At 37.9% G+C, this 16,869-nt stretch overlaps 1 long non-coding RNA gene across 1 annotated transcript; it reads left to right on the forward strand.

Annotated features, from left to right (window-relative positions):
* Positions 1–15,146: 15,146 nt before the first annotated feature.
* Positions 15,147–16,531, forward strand: LOC134620033 (uncharacterized). Its single transcript, XR_010092071.1, has 3 exons — positions 15,147–15,194; positions 15,946–16,041; positions 16,449–16,531. It is a non-coding gene; the product is annotated as an uncharacterized LOC134620033 (long non-coding RNA).
* The last annotated feature ends 338 nt before the right edge of the window (positions 16,532–16,869 follow it).

Raw genomic sequence — 16,869 nt, forward strand, 5'->3', positions numbered from 1 at the left:
TGTACAATATGCATAAAAATTAAGGGTCGGCTCAAGGGGACACGCCAATATTACATAGTGTTGACGCCCTGGGTTAAAATCTAATCTTTTAGCAATTCACTTCATTACACCTTTAGCTAAAGTCATATTCCTAAATGAATTTGTGTTTTTAACAAAATGAAGTGAAACAAAACTGAACACTGGGCATGTATTATTTATCAGAGAGTGGGAGAGACAGTTTTGCCCCAGGTTCCCATAGAGGGTTAATCAATGCTAAAGAAACAAGTCTCAGACTGATACTGAGAAAGTACAATTTGATTTCTCATAAACTTGATATCTTGATTTTTATTTCCTAACAAGTCTAAAATTCTTGCTGAAAATATGAACATAAAGGCAAAGGTTACACATGCCAGATTCTACTTTTACTCTCTGGGGAAAACTGGGCACCAGTGGCTATAATTTGGTATTTAACCTGACGTCCACCAGGTTAACAGAAAAGCACTTAGGGCTAGGGTTATGATTGGACATATACTAAACAGGCATAGGTGTACATAAAGTGGCAAATATGAGCCCTACCCCCAAACAGGTTGCTAGCAAGCTGATTAAATAGATTAACTTACAGGTATCGTATGGATCATCTTTGTGTTTATTCAGAAACAAAGACACAAAGATTATTGCTATAATGCTTGTTTTGCTAATGTGGTTGTGTCCATAAGTATTTGCATAGGCATACTACTTTTTTTTTACAGTCAAAATGTGATTGAAGTGCAGACTTTCAGTTTTAATTGAAGGGGTTTCATTAAAGTATTGCATCAACTGTTTAGGAAGTACAGCCATTTTTAGCCCTCTGTACTGAAATACTGATGGGGTATTGTCATCAAACCACTGGGAGTGAGCCTGGGTGGGTAAAAGGTGGTGTTGACACTCACTTTGTGAAAATGATAACTCAAGAACGAGCCAGCCTAAGACTTTCGAATACCATACAGGCTGCTACAAATCTTGGACTAGTTTGAATCTCAGAAACTTTAAACTCGATGTTAAGGTCAGAGGTCACATTTACTGAAAATGTTGCAATTGCACACGAAGGAGGTCAAGTGGGATTTTTTTTAACCATGTCATAGGTGTCTTTACTCAGTAATTGCTGAGGTACACACCATTGCTGTCATGAATCGGCTGTGGCAGGATCCAAAATGCAGGACACTCAGACGGAAGAGTAAACTCAAAGAGACTGCTTTTACTGCAGTAGCAGAAAAAACTCCATAAACCATAAACTTGCAAAAACTAAAACTAAACTAGAAACTAATACTAAACACTAAGAAACCTGGAGACGAGGGCCGAGGAGCACAGAGGGAAAACCACACAGCATGAGGGGACGACACAACACTGACTGAGAGAAACACAGGGCTAAAATACACTGAGGGATAACGAGGGAATGCGATACAGGAGGAGAGACCATCTAGGAGTAATCAAACACAACAAGACTAGAGGAAGCCAAACTAGACACAGTGACATGAGACACAGACTAACAAAGTAAAACAGAAAACACAACAGATAGACACGGATTTGACAAGGGGAGACAGCTGACAGGGGAGACAGAGCAACCATGGAACACAGAGACAAAAACCAGAATGCTGAGAACGCTAACACAGAAACCAAAATACTAGAAATAATAAATACTGACAAAATCAAAATTCAATAATAATGCAAAACTCAAAACACTGGGTCACTGACCCAGGACCGTTGTAACAACCCTTTTGGGTTATAGCACCACTAGGGGGGGTTGCCCTAATATTGTAATAGCTGTGGGAGTCTCCTAGTGGGTGTGTGTTGTTAGCGGCAGCCATTCCATGCTGCTCATGTTCTTTTCTCAAAAGAAACCATGCTGTTGTAACAAGCTGGCGCCGGCGATACCAATCTCCGTGCATGTGTGCACGGACGAGTACAGCCGTGGAGACCTGACTTATAAGGTGTAATGTTGCTGACAGCGAATAAAGGTCTGTTATTGGATTTAACCGACTGGCTTCGGGTTATTCGGCTAATCCCCACACCACACGCTCGCTGGACCTGCTAGCCGCTCCTTCCTCGCCAGACTGCTGTTACACCGTGACAATTGCAACCTTGATACAATCCATGCATTTTTGTATTTTCAGGTTTCTCAGTGGTGTTTTATAACATGTAGCTATTAGCAGCATCATTGTTTGAGACAAACTAACTTTAAAAACTTTTTCCCAATTTGCATTCAGTGAATTTTCACAATGATAGGATCACTTTTGCTGTCAGATTGCTGTGACTGTAAGGATTTTCAGGCCAGAGCACAAACAATAAACATAGAACATTTTTTAACCTGGTAAAAGATCATCTTTTAATCATGAGTTCTAGAAAGTGTACTTCAGGGGATTTGTATCACATAAAGATTCTTCTGCCAGGAGGCTGAGGGTAAGCACGTCGGCCACCAGTATTTTTATACATTGTTCCCCATTTTCGGGAGCTCAAAAGTAACTGAACAAAGCATTGTTTTTAAAACTTGTACCTTGTTTTTATGTGTCTCCTTTGCTGAGAATTTGCAACAGACCTTTTGGTGAATTATTATTGGTGGAGTATTTTTGTAAGGTGAAAAGCGTCTCAGTAACGTGTCCACGATATTAAAATATATATTTGGTGGAAAACGGCTCTGGAAGTGTTTCATGATGAAGGAAACACATTCAGCACATTTGTCAGGCCTCAAGGACACACGCGAGGCTCTTTAGTGTGTAACACTGAATGTAAACACAACTTTGTTTACAAGGAAAACCCCACAGGGCAGCTTTAAATATAAAGTTCAAGTTGTTCTGCTTTCATTATCGGTTCAGTAGCAGTGCTGCAGTGTGAAAGGGTTTAAGCTGAAGAAAAAACAGCCCAAACATCTTTTATTTATTTGTTTATTTGTTTATTTTAGGTGATGTTTACCTCCTAATCAATACTTACTTTACGTGAAGGTCACTCAAAGTGAACTTGAGATGATCCCTCTCTGGAGAACTGAGCCACTCACTTCTTGGATGTAACGAATTTCATCACTAGGGGGCTCACTGGAGGGAAGACATCAAAGGAAGACAATGTGCTAATGTGGAACTGAATGCACCCCCTGACTCTGCAGTTGGTGGTTTGAGAGTCAAGATAAGGAGTGGGAGTGTGGGCACAGAGAAAGGAGAGCAGTACACAACAACCTGGGTATCAAGGACATTCCACACAGCTTTCGAGTCACCCTGACAAACAAAACAGCACGAAGAAAGAAATGAGAGAAACAGTGCGCAATGGACTTATTCTTAGGGCTCTGTGAACTGGTGAATGTACAGTGAGCAAAACCTTCTTCAAGGATTGTTTCTAATAAGTTAAAAGAAGAGGGCTTTAAGGCTGCGGCCTTCCATTTGATCCACAGGAGCCAAACTGGGGATCAAATGCTGATTTGTTTCACTGCTACCATCTAATTAATAACAGTTAATTACTCTCATGTGAGTTGTGAGAATTTTTTTCTGAAGTTGCTGGTAAAATAAGTTTAAAAAAAGGTGTCAAAATAAATCTAATGACTCAACTGGGTTTTTATTTTGAAAATTGAATATAGATCTGAGCAAGCAAATCATATTCTGTAACTAAAACAAGATCCTTATTTTGAAACTCTCATAGTGGTAGCGCATGGTCAGAGTAATAAAAATGAGTTTTATTTTGACACTGACAATTTGACACATCTAGATCACGTAGGCTTTTATTTTATGTATCTAACATAATTCTGTCCGAGCCAGTAATATTCTACAACTAACGTTGGGCTCTTATTTTGAAACTCTGACAGCTTTTATCAAAAAAAATCTGACATGTAAAATCTGACTTCTTGCACATTTTGTTATCTTCCAATAAAGCTTGGACTATTAAATAAATAAATAGATTTAATGTAATTATAAAACACTCTGGTGAATAAATGAACTAAGCAGGAGATTTTATACTAAATATCTGATTTTATATCTGATATGAACCTTTGTTTTAAAGTCAGACATCAAAGCATCTCAATAGGCGCCTATGAATATATTTAGTCTTTTATTTTGAAAAACTGTGGACACTAACTGAGTGAGTTTGTGTCCATCACTGATGTCTGAGAGGCAGACAGATGCACAACTGGTTAATCCTGAGGTGACGGTTAAGACCTTTACCATATTAACTTAAACCCTGAGTAAGTCACCAGGGTAACCGGCTATCTGAACCTAACTTCATCAGTTCCAGATTTTTTGAACCAATTCTGAGTTTCTCTGCTATTTCCCACCTCCTGCTGCACCTGAACCAGCTAATTGACACTTGGTTTCATGTTCACATTGATAAAGTCCCCATCAAAGCTCAGAGCGGAGCACATTATTTACATTCTAATCAGCTCAGGACAAAATCTGCAGGTACGTCGGTTTGACACTGCAACTCTTAGGACAGCTGGACAACTGTCAGCTTGACAGATCCCATGTGCATGTCCCATACACTGAAACTTTTGTATGTCACAGACTCTTACATGCAAAACACACTGATTACATGATGACAAATGATTGATCATTGATCAGTCAAGGAGTGTCTGCAGCAGCATCTTGCTGTAGATAATGTGAGTGTTTTGGTGAATATGAGACTGAAATGACATTGAAACAAACCGAAGTAAGTGACTTGAAACTTGAAAGTTTAAAGTGACTTTTTTAAACGCAGGCTGCAGACACTCTAATTATACTGTGACTGTATTTTACATTGAGCATGTTGAAATACAGTCATCTGTAGAATGACTCAAAATGCAAACTTTAATGATTTTCTAACTGAAAGTTCCCTAGATCAGTCATAGAGGTTTTAACTAATATCACAAGCCAATTGCAAAATTATATGCACGATTTCAGCTCCAGGTTAGGTAAAATCAGGGTGTTTAAATGACGACCACAGAGACATTAAAAGAAATAAACATTCTATATAAAACTGTTACATTGTTTTTGATGATGACTGAGAAGACCAAGCTCTGTTTCCCCGTTCTCTTCTTTAGGATAAACATCATAATCCACAGTGACACAAATTCATATTTCTTGGTACACTGGATTAATACCTGTTGCCATGGTGAATCTTGGTATTTGAGCTCCATTAATGAGGGCTTTCTTTCACACATACAGCGCTGTGAAATACTATTTGCCCCCTTCATGGCTTCTTATTTTTTTTGCATATCTGTCACACTTACATATTTAAGGTTGTCAAACAAATTGTAATATTAGACAAAGATAACCTGAGTAGATGCAAACTGCAGTTTTGAAATGATGATTTTATTTTTTAAGGGAAAAAAGCTATCCAAACCAACCTGGCCCTTTGTAAAATAGTAATTGTCCCTCTTGTAAAACCATGACTTAACTGTGATTAACTACATTTTTTGCAAAGCTGGGTTCAGTTTCACTAGTCACACCCAGGCCTGATGATTACTGAGAGACCTGCTGTTTCAAGAAATAGATCTTAACACTGAATGTAGGCTGTTGTGTTTAAATGACAGCTGGTACTAAGGGGCCCAAAGTGTGCCAATAAAATATAGCCCCATACCATTACATCACCAGTAGCAGTATAAACCACTGATTTCATGAGGTTTACACCAAATCCTGACCCTACATCCAAACATCGCGGTAGAAACCAAGGCTCATCATATTTGGATGCTGAGAAAGGCCAGTGAATTTCTACTAGTACTAGTTTTTTAAATATTTATGTTCAAACATTACCTGAGATTTTAATGTATGATTAGTATTTGGTATATGAAAGTAAAATTTTGTAGCCCTCTTATACATGTTTAAACTTTGGACCATCTTCATGTGAATCAGAGATGGTCGAGTAGAAATTGTAATTTGCTGATATTAGATGGAATGACTCCATGTTCTCAAGTAGCCCTGACTGCTCTATGTAGTTTGGGGCGGGGCTAAATATGGGCGGAGTAAAATGCCAGTACTGCAAAGTTACTTATGGACAGAGTGGGCTAAAATCCTGTTTATTAATTACATATTTAAAGTAAAGACATAATTCCAAATTTAGCTGTTAGCTGAAGTTTTTACAATCTGAATTTTGTCCACGCTGCTGATAACTTTATTATATACCATTGCATTTTCCATTGCATTTTCTAATGTATAACAAAAGTTCAGCATGTATATATATATATATATATATATACACATGCTGAACTTTCATTATATATTAAATTATATCAGCTACAGTAAGAAGGTCAGAGATGGGTGTGACGTTTGTGCCACTTTTACAAACATAGGTTAATGAGCACATTTAATTAACATCAATAATTTCTACACAAAACGCTTCAATAGCCAAGGTCTGCTGCCAGAGAACTGAATAATTCCTCTCTGTTTGGACTGCTCGCTGTAGATTTAAGAGTCACTTAAATCCCATTTCTTTCCTATTCTGATGCTTGGTTTGAACCTTTTGTGTTGTCTGCATGCATTGAGTTGCTGTCGTATGATTGGCTGTTTAGATATTTTTATTAATGAGCAATTAAACGGGTGTCCTGTAAAATAAAACAGGACAATTTTTCTATTATTATGCAACATTGCCAACATTGGTCTTCCTGTTAAAATGAGTTCTTCCTTGCCACTGTCACCAAGTGTTTGCTCATAGGAAGTTTTCTGACTGCTGAGTTTCTGATTGTTGATTGTAAACTGGCTCTCTCTATATGCAGATAAAATTGAACTGGATCAGCTCTACATATAAAAAATTCACATTTTAATTTTTCCCTTTTAATGATATTTAATGATATATAAACCTAAATTTAACTACGACTTATCAAAAAGTAATCCAATGCAGAGGAGAGAAATGGAAAATAAACCTGAAACTGCAATCACAGGCACAAACATAAGGAGCCATAATTTATGCATACCCTCACACACACACACACACACACACACAAACCCTCAGGTCTACACTGAAGCGTTAAATGGAAGGAAAGGGTGCAGTGAGCTTGTTGAAGTAAATTAGCGTTACGCCGTACGTAAGTCTATCAACAGTCAGCGCTAATATGCAGCAGTACAATTGGATCATTGGTGCAGTTATGTCACCGACTGTCAGCTGTGTTTTGTGTTCACACTTCTTCAAACTGAAAGGCAGCATGTCTCTGTTTAGATACACAAAACACGTAAGGCACATAACCACCAGCTGCATTCATCACTAAACTCCCAGTGGTGATAACCTTCAAATTCCTACTTAGATTCCTTTTGGACAAAAATCTCCGCTTAGAAAACAAGACAGAAGATTATAATAGTTCATATCATTTTTTAACTGGTTGTATAAGGGCAAATTTTATTATGTTACCTGTTTTTATTTCTTCCAAGGATTTTAAACAAAAGCAAACAAGAGAGATGCAGGTTAACAAATTCTGGGAAAATACATTTATCCCTTATAAGTGCCGTAAAAATTCACCAGTACTCTGCGTTATATTCACAATTACAATACAAACATGGTAATGGTTTACAGGTATATATATATATATATATATATATATATATATATATATATATATATATATATACAGGGCTGTTAATGAAAACGGGACATTGTTTGCCTTCAAACACAAATGATAGAAAAAAGGTCAAAGATCTTTCTTTCTTTCACAAGTTAGAATTTTTCTTCACAAGGACATCCTGCCTCATGTTAATATTCGTTTTTTTAAACTAAAATGTTGGATTTGAAATATTTGTAAATCCTATGGTACTGCTATATCACATCAACTAATGATAGAATAATCAAAGCTACATATGGCCAAATGAGTTATCACTGCTATAGAGCACCTACAACAGCACATATGAAGGACTTCACCTTTCATTTATAAGAGGCTATGGCAGTAGAGCTTAAAATTCCATATAGAAGAGTTTTAAGAACTTACAATAGGTTGATTGGTTGTTAGTTAGACACAAGCTATTAGTATTTTTTTTCCAACTGGACACTACCAATTATTGTCCAGATGGAAATAAATGACTACCTAGGATTTACATCAGGCGTTAGTCGACCACCCAAAGCACTGGCATTAATTGCGATTAGGTAACACTTTTCTCTATGAGTTGATATTTTTCCCCCCATTTAATTTATGGTCTTTGTGTTTTTCCATAGAAAACTGGACAGTTTATTATAATTTCTCCTCTGCCTTAATTGAAGTCCGTTTTACGGCCAAATTCCAAACTGCTCCCTATTCCTTTTCCCTATGCACGTATTCCTTTCGTGTAGAAGGTGCTGCACAGTAGGAGCTGCTCTAAATCAACCAGCCTTAGCTGGAAGTGGGTTACAAAGCCCCTCAACACTGAGTCTGAACTGAATAATGGAAGAAAATAAGATCCTATCAACAGCTATTAGTTTCCAACAATAGCCTAATCAGTATGTGATCATAGTTAATTTAATCTGATTAGACATCTGCCAAAACAGAAATGTCCAAACAAGTATCAATCCTTGACCCCAAAACACAGATTGGCTATGATGTATCTTGTTTTTCCTCTTCAGTACAGGCCACGATTATAGCAGTTTAGTGTATTTTCTAGACTATGTTGACTACAGATCTTGACTATAAGGAGGGCTGTGCCATTGAATACCCTAATATTCTCTCAGTTGTCGAATTGAGTGAGACTGAGATTTCTTTAAAGCTAATTTTCATTTACCAATTTTCTGATCAGAATAGGAAAATTAAGTAGGACAATTCATTGGCTAGCTTAAATGCTATATCACTGACACACAACATGAGGTTGGCGCGAAAGTCCTGGAATTCCTGCTTGAGCCAAGAAAAGGTTTGTGTTGGACTGCAGCAACTAGAAAAATCCAGCAAAGCCTAAAAACTGATCCTCACAGTCTTTCTTTCTTTCCACACCCAAGAGAAGACTATATTCAGCATAAAAGACCAGTCTTAGCCTTTTAGTGCATATCCTCCTACTGCTGAACTTGTTATAACTGATTCGTAATGCATGCTCTTTTGTGTCTGTCTAATTTTGCTCCTTCGCGCCTTTATTTCATCTTGCTTTTTGGGTGAGATGTGCATCAGCTAAGCTGCTGTGCCTCTGCATGGTTTCCACTGATGAGAAGGTTCTCGCCAATCGATTTCCCACTTTTGCTCTCAGACTCTGATCAGCAGAGGCACCAACACCATTAACAACCTTTTCAATTGTAACTCCTAATTTTACCTTTAACAAGCGGCTGAATCACAAAAAAAAGTTTGGAGGTTGAGAGATTGAAGCTAAAGTTGGCTATGTTTCTTTCTCTGTCCCTTTAAATTAAGGCTAACAATTAACCTTTTCAGTTTGATTTGATTTGTAGCTGGTTTGACAATAATCAATCTGCCGCACAGACAACAACGCAAGTCTAAGCCAAAACTGCCGTCAGTAACTCATTAAAGCTTAAAACAAGGCCTCAGCGTCTCACAGATGAGACTTCAGCAGTGATGCCGCATTATGGGAATGTGTTTTGACTGAAATAACATCTTTATGAAAGCTGCTGCTGTCATGACTGTGAATTGGTAATGACTCATGAGGTTAGAGAAGAAAAGAAAAATGTGCTAAAGCAAAACTTTAAAAAAAATTGTGTTTACTGGATATTATCTCCGAGATCTCGCTTTTTCTTTTGTTTGCTTTTGCTAATTTAAGCAGGCAGTCGCTGCCAGGTCTCTCATCTGGTTGCTATACTTCAGGACTCCCTCTGGATAATGTTGACCCCACAGTTTTTTTAAGCATTCCCCTCATTGCATGTAGTGATTTCTAGTATACATCTCACATTATGCACTTGTTTGTCAGTTCTGAGGCTTCAAAGACTTTACATTACATTTAGTTTAATAACCTCTGAATACAGTGCTATGAAAAGCATTCTATTTAAGCAATTTCTTGATTCAACTGATCTGGCAGTAATCAGGCTGGGGTTTGGTTAGTTCAGTTGAGCTCAGCTTCGTGAACTTAACAGACAGTTATCTTTGTTTAATACAAAAATGTATTGGTTGATCTGAAACATGTAAGTGTGGCAACTATGCAGCAGGATAACGTTTATAAGATTGGGGAAACCTGCAGTCAGCTGAGACTGAAGAAGTCACTTGGATGAGTGACGAAATGTTTCTCCCGCAAAACGCTACGTCCATATGAACAGAATCAACTTTTGGAGATAACGCACCATGTTGCAAAACTTCATCAACTCTTTTTTTCTTGAACATGACGCAGAGTTCAGTGCACCCGCATGCCCTCTACAGCCACCAGATCTCAGCTGTCATCTCTGCAGCAACTTTGTGACATTATCATATGGATATGGACCAAACTCTCTGGGGAATCTTGTCTAATCTGTTCCATGAATAATTAAGGCAGTTCAGAAGACAAAAGCAGGTCCAACGTGGTACCAGCAAGTGGCCAGTAAGGGTAGGATAGTATCACCAGTATTCTATTCAGCCAATCAATCTCCTCAGTAGATACACAGATATAGATATATTATCAGATTGGCTCCATATAAAAGATCTTTTCCTATTCCTACTCATAGATTGTCTGAACTCGTAGTCAGGCTTATCAGTATGGTTTTCTAGTTTTTTCCTCATGCATGACCTTTTTACCTCATGGAATTCACTTTACACCTGCCCCTTACCTCCATGCTTCACTTTTGCTGACTGACCAGTGTGCATGACCTCTGCATGAAAAAAAAGCCTTGGATTAAAGTTTTGAATTTTCAATTTTACTCAGCTTCTGGGTGTACCTCCTTCTCTGTGGACGATTACAAGTGCTATAGCTCAGTCTTGACCTTAAGGAAGTTCAGACCAGCAGAGAGAATCTGCACTGGATGGTGGGAGTAGTAAACAAGTACTGCTTAAGATTGATGCGCAACCCCTGAGCTACACCAGTGGAGCTGCTCTGTGCAAGGCTGTCGTGGTAATGGGCGGCTCCCAGAGGGGAGTCTGTGTTTGTTTGTTCTTCCTTCCTCTCTGCAGCTGAAAGCCAAAGCTGTCATAGATGCTTTGAGTTGGTTAAATAAAGATTATTTTATTATTACATAATAAGGATTATGCAGTAATGACCTGAGTGGAGAGTGTGCTGTAATTTATAGCGCATATGGTATTTGTACTGTATTTAGCAGAGACTGTTTGGTCTCTACAATTTGACAAATCGTGCAGGGTTATTTCCCTCTGTAATTTAATGATATTACAAGTAAGCTCACACACGCACATGCAGAAATTTAAATCCTCTGAATGTATTCATGTGCACATGGCCATTTAAGGGCAGGGTCAACTCCGGCACAGCCCCCGTGGGTTAAATGCTTCACTTCAAGTGCACATCAGCAGCCCGCACTCCAAACCTCCTGGCTCTCCAGCTCCAGCTGAGAGCCTCCCATCGGTGTTTGGGTATCAAACCAGTGACCTTTTCAGCTTGATTCCAATGGCTAGACCTCGAGTTCAGCGGGTTTACCCCTGCCAATACCCGGTAGACGTTTACATGAGCAGCACTCTTAGCCTGGACTATTATCTGAATGTGAACACACTTGACTTAATATGCTTCAATAAATCTCAATCAGGAAACCTACCCTCATGACCAAGCCAGACCTGTGATTAAGTAGTAAAAGCACCCAAGTGTCATAAACAAGTTTTTCTCAACTAATTTCTATAAATGTGGCTAGAGTACATATGTCTGATAGTCACATTCAATTTTTTTTATTGTACTCTCTCAAGTGATGGAATGAAAGAAACACAATTTACTTTCAGGGGTTGCAGGAGTTCACTTTTTTTAAAGCACTTCAGTTGGACTAGAACACCCTTGGGTTTGCAAGCTTATTAGGCACAAGTACAATGTGATTCATTATACTTTAGTCAAGTCTCTAAACACATTTAGCAAAATATGCAATGGTTTGAAATGGAATTTCCTCCAGAAAACAGCAACACTAACAGGAAAGTGGTGTTGCTAAATACGATCAACCAACCAGTCAATTGTCAATTAATGGAACACTGTGAATGCTGATGTCATATGTCAGATTTATAGGACACGAGTAATGTAAATGAACAGTATAGCGTTAAAATCATGTGCTTTTTTCAGTAAAAAACGCTCAGAGCTTCTTATGTGACGGCACAAGCCTAAAGCTAAAACGCCACTCACATAATTAAAGACTTACTTCTGTATTGCATTAACTGGCAGCAGATTAACTTTGTTTAATAATGTACTACCAATGAAAAATAGTACACTTGACATCAGACAGATTCACCCCTCCTTGGTGACATTGATTACAAAATACAAGCTGGTCATTGCCAGAATGCTTAAATTGAAAAGCAAAATAAGACTTTAAAAACGTGGGTATGCACGTATTTGTGTGTGTGTGTGTGTGTGTGTGTGTGTGTGTGTGTAAACTATGTTATATATTTAATTCAAATTTCTACCAATTGTGCTCATAATAACCTAGATGCATAAAACCAGTTTGAAGGAAATTTGGTAAATGTGTTATCTACTTCTGGATAGTTATGAGTGCAGTTATTGTGACTTGTTAAAGTTGTGTCATCAGATGATATGTATTGCCATACAGAGAAAACTTAACCATCTTTTTTTTTTCTTTTCATTTCTTCTTTTTTGTTTTGTTTGCAGATCAACCTTTGCTTTCCATGCTACTTCTGCACTGGCGTGAAATAGTAAATTCACCCATCGTTAGTAAAAGTTTTACACTTAGAAACAACAAAGCTTTATAAAAGTGATATGCAAATCCTTTTAGTGTCATTAAAAAAAAAATCTCCATTAGTGCTATTTTTTTGGGGCACAGATTACCTCTAAAAGTCTCTGGTTAATCATGGTCTCTGGGGCATTTGTTTTCCTCTGATGGTGCCCACAATAATAATGACTGCCATTATGATTTACAAGTGCTTTGTTTTGTAATGCATGGGTTTATTTAATGTTTACACACAGCCACCCACATTTGTAGCAGGTATCCTGAATGAATGCAATGATAGTTGCAAATAGGAGCTGAATTTAGTTAAAGAAAAGGGACAAAAATGACAAAGTATTTCTTGAGATTGTATGTTGCAACTTGGTATTTTGAATGGAACTGGTTATACTTTTTAATATCAGGTAGAAATTGGATTTTGTTAAAGTTTTAATTTTGATTATCCGGTACAAATAAATAGAAAATTGTGGAAATTGTCAAAATGCATGTATAAGACAATATGAGCATGATTATGTCCAAATCTGGACATTGTCCACTGTTAGACTCCACTGTTTTATCCATCTCTTCTGTGATTGGTTGATCAATAAAGAGGCTTTTTTTTGTACTTTTCAGGTGTGTGAAACTGGAAAAAAGCCAGACTGATGTTACCAGTAGAAATGCACTAATTGACCAGCCAGGAACTGGAATTAACCAATTTCCAGTCTTCTTAGCTCTGACCAATAACCAGCAAGTCAACCTACCATATGTCTGTACATTTACATACAGTATGTCCTCACATATGTTTGCCAAAGTAAATCACAGGGAAGAAAGAAAATGTTCAACAATAAAAAAACAAATCAACAAATCTGATCAGATACGTACATCACCGTTAAATCACCAAGCTGGGCATGGGCACTTTAGAGAAGCTAACAAAGGTAATGTAGCTAAACCTAAAGCTACCCAGAGCTCAGAGTCAGCCTTAAACCAGCAGCCAGTGTGAACCTTGAAGCTCAAAGTATCAAAGCAGTTTGGAGAAAAACTGCAGAGACGAGTGAAAAAGAGAAAAGGGTTGGTGTCCTGTTACTTGGTGAAGGGATAAACGTACTGGACAATGATGTGAGTTTTTAACATTTGCTTTTGTTTGGTAATGTAAAATATGCCAGGTAGAGGTGGAAGCACAGCAACTCATTTTCAGTTAGGCATGTATGTGGCACTGAATGGCGAAGGAGTTAAACTTTTTATTTAAGAAAATAATCCTACCTAATTAATTCAAACATACTTAAAGTACCTAAAATAGTACTCATTACACAGAATCCCCCTGCAGACTCATACATTATATTACTGGATCATAATTATTGAATAATTAATGCATAAATCACTCTAATGTTGTACCTAAAGATGATTTTAATTACAACCTACTGCTGGGTAAGTTGTAATTCATTAGAATATAGTACATTAAAACTGTACTTGAGTAAATTTACTATGTTAAAATCTACCGTTGATCCTAACCGTGCTATCGTGCAGTGCCGCTTTGCCAGTCATATTTCACGGGAAGACCTTTGGACACAACCCTGTCGAAAAGCTGCAAGACACAAAACTTTTATACACCATTAGAACAAGTCTTTGTTGCAAAACATCTTCTCAGCTCTCTTTATTTCCACTGCTTTATGGTTTAGATATCAAGCAATGGAAGTGACGCTGAAGTCATTAGCTTTATTACATTTAAGGAAATTTTTAACACATGGAGCCACATTTAGCAGCCAGTGTGGTGGCAGGTAGTGTGTAAATTAGTTAATGTGTGCAGTTTTTTTTCTTATAATAGCAAGAAAAAGAGGAGAAGTTAGTATTCTAAATCAGCTACCGAACTGATAATGAAAAAAATTGTGCTTTCTGAGGGAATCTGAGGGAAATGAAAATGAAGCATGTAATAAAACTGAATATTCCTCAGATAAACCTGTTTGTTTGTTGTGTGTATTTGTGTAGTTATGCGTGTGTGTGTTCCTCTGTCTCTTTGTAATGTGAACAAAAGGAGCTGCTTTCTGCACTGGCATGATTATTGTTTGCCCGTGTGTGTGTGAGAGTGAAAGAGAGAAAGACAAAGAGCATGTGAGAGAAAGTGCTACTGCCTGCAGGTGTGCACCACGACACTGCTAAACTGCAGCGGTCTTCGTGTTAGGCCCACAACTTTACACTTTCACAAGAGCCAGCAGGTGGTGAAATTTTGTCAGGGGGACTTGGAAGTCATCTGACGCCAGGCACGTGCAGAGGGGGGGGGGGCTGGAGGGGCTTGAGCACCCGCCCCTTTCCTGATGGGTGCCCAAAGTGCCCTTTTGTTGAGGCAACTTTAAAAAAAAAAATTATTTATTTTTTTTATGTGTGTGCGTGTGGAGTCCTGTCTGTGCCCCTCAACAATAATATTTAACTATTAATCACAGTTTTGCTAAATAAAAGGATCTGGCTTGCATCAGTCACATGATCACTATTAACCAATGATCGCCCTTGACGGCAGAACGCGGGAACGAGCTCAGTAGGAGAAACACAAATTAACTCAGAGACAGACTGATGCGACAAAACCAGTAAGTAGGTGTACAGCGTACACTGTAGTCTATAGCACACAGGAGTATTAGCTTATTACGTACACGTTGGTAAGCTGTCTTGTTGCAACTGACGAACTGAAACAAATGAGCGTGTGTAACAGCGCGACAAACATTACCTGTCCTTTTATTAACTGCACAAGTAGTGCTGGTCATAGCTGCTGGCTAACTGGGTAAGGCTGTCATGGGTCTGTAGCTCTGTCACCGTTTTAGGGAACATATTTAGTTTTAAAGTAAGTTACAGGACTTTTCCTGCCTTTCTGGGGGGATTATATTTCACTTAAAACGATCTAATATGCATGTCCACATAATTATGGATTATTATAATTATAATATTTAAAAAAAAACATATGCTGTATTTTAAAGAACATACATTAAGACACAGATTATATTAGATTTATATTTTAAAATGCTGATTTTACAGCAGTAAAATTATTGTATCTCTGCAGTTTAAACATTTAATAAACTTTCTGCCTGCACAGAGTGGATAGTGAAACAAATGGAATCATCATAAATACATTATTTCATATTTATTACTTTTTTCCCCTCATTGCTTTATTATTGTAGCTCTAGTAATAAATAATAAGGGAAGGATTCTGGATCAGCACCATGATGCCCATAGTATATACAGTATTCTGAAGAAGGTCTAAAATGTCACTGTGTGTGCGTGCATGTGTGTGTTTTATTTATATGGATTTTTAAAAATAATTACTAATGATATAACATTGTCCAGACATGCCTGATAAGGACATGAGGAGGAAACAGTAGGAGCTGTGTGAGGCTACTAAAGGCAGTGGATCCCTCAGCAGCTGGATTACAAAGAGCACAGGTAACATTAACACATGTACCAGTTGTTGGAGAGGTATTCCAGTATAAAAATAATAATAAGCACAACTGGAATGTTTTGCTTCTATAACATTTTTCTGTCATCATTTTATTATAGATTAAGTGCAGGAGTTGTTAGGTGTGGATAATTAAATTATAGTTTATTGCAATAGCAAGTTGTGCCTTATTCTCAGATAGACAGCAAGTGGAGACTGTTATATGAAATGAGGGGATGGAAGGAAGAAGAGAAGCAAAGAGAGATTTACAGGCAGAGCCTAGTTTATTTCTCACAGTTTTTTGTTGCCTTATGGTTCCAAGCGCATTTTGTTATGTTCTTTGCATTTTGTTATTATCTCATGACACTTGTTTAATCAGCTACCATTTCTCCTATGGACTTTTTAATGTCTACAGTCTCACATCAGCACAGCCCTGCACTCCAGCACTATCAGCAGCAGGAGCAGCAGAAACCCCTCAACAGCAACAATGTACCCATCAGGTAAAACATAGGCTACGTTTGCTTTGCCTTGTCGCCACCTCACAACAGTGATATAGTATGGTGCGATCCCATATTAGATTCTTGATGAATGTGTGTTGTTGTTATTCAGCCTGGTTCAATGTGCCAATTTTTAATTTTGAGCACCCGCCCCTTTAAACGTCTCTGCACGGCCCTGTCTGACGCTCTGTGCTGTAGTCATGCTTTTCTAAGTGAAACTGAATTAAAGCCAAGGCCAGGAAAAAAGGGGAGCACAAACAAGTCACACTTATATAATTATTGTCTATACAACACAAATGGAGTTACTGCTGTTTGTTGATAAGAAGCTACTGAGGGCTT

Source organism: Pelmatolapia mariae, linkage group LG23, assembly GCF_036321145.2.
Source record: "Pelmatolapia mariae isolate MD_Pm_ZW linkage group LG23, Pm_UMD_F_2, whole genome shotgun sequence".
NCBI lineage: Eukaryota > Metazoa > Chordata > Actinopteri > Cichliformes > Cichlidae > Pelmatolapia > Pelmatolapia mariae.